This window comes from Conger conger, chromosome 5 (assembly GCF_963514075.1).
Source record: "Conger conger chromosome 5, fConCon1.1, whole genome shotgun sequence".
NCBI classification, from domain to species: domain Eukaryota; kingdom Metazoa; phylum Chordata; class Actinopteri; order Anguilliformes; family Congridae; genus Conger; species Conger conger.
The window spans coordinates 37,997,391-38,001,211 of NC_083764.1; the positions used below are offsets into that span (position 1 = coordinate 37,997,391).

The following is a 3,821-nucleotide window of genomic DNA, read 5'->3' on the forward strand; positions in this document are numbered from 1 at the left end:
AAAAGCTTGCTTGAGTATCACATTTTGTTCACCGACATCTTGTAATATCTCAAACATGAATTTCAAAGCTGTTAGGCCTATGTGCTTTAAAAAATTAAGTTGCTAACAAGTTGCTATATTTAAACTACAATGGTAATCTCGCCTACAGGCGGGGTAGTATGCAACTTGAATGGTGGCTGGCGAAAGGTGACCATTTTTGGAGTTTGAATTTAGCAACTTGCTTTTTTAACGTGCATGACCGCTTCAAAATTCACGTTTCAGTTATTAACGGATGTAATTTAACTCTTTAACAAACTGTGAAACTCTCTTAAGCTTACGTTAACGACAGACCTAATTTTCGAAATCTCAATGGGTGAAAAAAGCATGGGAAATCTGCCGAAAGAACCCATGGCTCAAAAATGCTAACTTGATGTTTTCTAAATTTGATGAGCAGTTCAAATGTCATTTAAACAAGTTGGAATTAAATGTAGTGCAGTGGGTCCACAGTATGAGTAGCATAGCATAACATAACATAACATAACATAGCATAGCATAACATAACGATGAGAACAGGGCATTCAGCCAAGTAATGCTTGCGTTTTCCGACCACTAATGTGTACCCAATGTTTAGTATGCCTAAAAGCTAGATAGCATCTAGCACGTTATCAAGCCTGGTTCAGAAAACCCCCAGTGTTTCTGCCTCCAGTACATGTCCTAGCAGGATATTCCACACAGAGGCCACTCTCCATGTGTAAAAACACTTCATGCCTGTACAAAATGTATCATTTGCTAATTTCCAATTATACCCCCTCATTCTGCTAACTGAGCTCACCCTGAAGAATTGCCAGTAGTTCACAGTTGATATGTTGATATGAAATATGACACAATGCATATTCATCAAACATTGAAACTAACCTGCTGAAAAAAAATGCTGGTTTTGAAACGGCTAGTAGCTGGTTGACCAGTTCAAACCAGCTCCATATGGTTTAGCTGGTTGACCAATTCAGACTATCTCCAAGCTTGTCATGTTTTGACCAGCTGAAGCTAAGTTGTGAATCAGCTGGTAGACCAGCTCATATCCAGCTAGAAGAGCTTATAACCAGCTTGGCCATGCTGGTTGACCAGCTCATACCCAGCCAGAACAGAAACCAGCTTGACCAGTTAAATTTTCTTAAGACTTCACAGTCAGTCCTTCATCCTTTAGTCTCAATTTACTGCTGCTCTTCAACAATATGTTGAAACAGTGTTAGGTGGTGTGAAAATTGCCATTGACTGCTAATCCCACCCCTCAGCCTAAAAAGGAAGCATGCAGGAAAAAGTGAGGTTGGAGAGATGGAAGGGGGAAGAAAGAAGAGTGACATGGAAAGGGAGAGAGAGGAGGGAGATAAGAACAAGGACAGGAAAAGGGAGGTGGGTGAGGCTGGCCCAAAAAAAGACAGGTTGGAATCGGATGATGAGAAAAGGAGGACGCAGATAGAACAAGAGGGACAGGCCGGACCGAGTAAGGAGAAGATGGGGGAAAAGGAGAAAGAGAGAGAGAGGCTCAAGATCTGGAAGAAAGAGATGGACAGGAGGAAGGCTTTGACGAGGCAAGGAGAGGAAGAAGTCAAACTAAAAAATGAAAAGCACATTGAGAAGAAAGGGCACAAACAGGTGGAGCTTCTCAAGGAGATGACTAAGAAAGAGCAGAGAGAGGTAGAGGCCAGGCCACAAATGAAGAGAAAGACCAATGAGGATGAGGACGAACCCGAGAAGAAAACAAAGAACACTGTAGAGCTGAAGGAACTTGGGCCAACAAAGAACCCTGCGGAGGAGAAGGATATGAATCGAAAGGATCTAAAGAAGCACTTAATGAAAATTAAAAAGCAAAAAGAAGAAAGGCAAAAACAGCTGAAGGAGGCAGAATATCAGAAAGAGATGGCCAAGAAACAGAATAAAGCGGCGGAGCTTCTTCTGAAGGATCTTAACAAGAAAGAGCTGAGAGAGGCAGAGTTTCTGAAGGTCTGGCCAAAAAATGAGAAGATAAAGGACACTGTAGAACAGAAAGGACTTGGACTAAAGACACATTTGATGAGAATTAAGAAGGAGAAAGAAGCAATGCGAAAAGAGCTAAAGGAAGAGGAGCTTCAAAAGGAGACGGAGAAGAAACTGAAGGAGCTTCTGAAGGAGACTACTCAGAAATGGCAAAAACAGGCGGAGCTTCTAACGCAAGTGATTCGGAAGAAGGATGAGGCAGAGCTTCAGAAGCTGCTTAAAAAGGCACAAAATGAGGTGGAACTTAGGGAGATGATTAATCAGGAAAAAGTGACTGAGGTAGAGCAGAGGAAGATTTCAAAAAACACTGTAGAACAGAAAGGACTTGGACTAAAGACACATTTGATGAGAATTAAGAAGGAAAAAGAAGCAATGCGAAAAGAGCTAAATCAGGAGGAGCTTCAAAACGAGATGGAGAAGAAACAGGCAACAGGAGTGGAGCTTCTGAAGGAGACTACTCAGAAAACCCTTACAGCCAGTCTCCCTCTCGTCCTCCCCCTTTCTCCCTCTCCCCCTTCTCTCATAACAGTGTCAGATGGCCAGGCTGAGAAGCTGCTTACCTGCAACAGGGCAAACCGTGCAGCTGCAGTTCACTGTAACCACCAGCAGGCAGATGCAAAGAACTTTGAGCAGTCCATAGCTGGACTGCATGCCAAGGTACAGTGCGGATTTGGCGGGGGCAATGGGGAGCAGTGCGAAACAGGCAGTGCATGATTCAGGGTGAAAAACAGATCTTGAAAAAACATCTTGCTCTGGTTCCTATGTTCTGCTTCTATGTTCTCCTCCAGATTGACATGTTGACACAGGAGCTCGCCCAGGCCAAGACTGAGCTGACAGTATGGGATGCCAAGTGCTGCTTCAACAGAAAGTGGCATGTGTGAGTGTCCCAAATGTGGAGCGCTATCCTCCCACGGGTGTGCCTGTGGATATTGTCCTCACTTGCCTGTGTGTAAGCTCACTGTGTGTGTGTGTTTCAGTGAGGAAAGGAAAAAGCGGAAAGCCACAGGCCAGCTTGAGGACCAGCCACTGAAGCTGAACATTCAGGCCAAGAGAGGAGGCCAGGCAGGTCGCCGTGAGAACCTTCAAAATTAACAGACCCTGAGCACTTTCTCCCCATCCCCCACCATAAAACAAAAAATAAAATAAAATAAACCACTTTGTTTGATTTATGTAATGATTTTTCTTGATTAGATTTATGTAATTGTATTTACTTGATGAATATGTATGCATTTCAGATGTAAGACATGTATTAAACCCTATGAAATCCTATTAAAATCCATTGCAAAACAATTATCAATCTTATCTGGTATTCATTTTTTGTTTGTGGGATGGCTATACTATTTATACACACCATATGCCAATCCAGAGTAGCATTTTGTTCAGTAGCCTACAAACATCTGGTGATATCATAGCCTAGAAACTCAACTCCAGACCCCCAATTGCATAAACACAGGGACAGCTATGGAGCATAGCATCACACTACTTTACATTACATTATAGTCAATTAGCAGACAATAATGCACAAATATAAACCAGGGACAACTGCGCTGGAGACCCTAGAGAAAAGTACAGTTCCAAGCCCAAGAGTAATCACATAGATACAACTTGAACCCTTGAAGAGTACATCAACTTTCCAACTAGCATACCACGGTTTGGCAGCTAGAATACACTGAATACTAAAATAATTATACATAAGTGCTATTATATTCTATGTTTAACAGGTTACTAAAAATACCCTAACTAGCGAATAGGCTATGTTAATTCTATTGGCTATTGTGCATTCCGGTTTCTGGTTTGCTGACGCGCAT

The 3,821-nt window shown here is 42.3% G+C and overlaps 1 long non-coding RNA gene across 1 annotated transcript; it reads left to right on the top strand.

Moving 5' to 3' along the window:
* Nucleotides 1-2,542: 2,542 nt before the first annotated feature.
* Nucleotides 2,543-3,127, top strand: LOC133128345 (uncharacterized). The gene is made up of 3 exons (XR_009708745.1): nt 2,543-2,670; nt 2,802-2,890; nt 2,991-3,127. It is a non-coding gene; the product is annotated as an uncharacterized LOC133128345 (long non-coding RNA).
* The last annotated feature ends 694 nt before the right edge of the window (nt 3,128-3,821 follow it).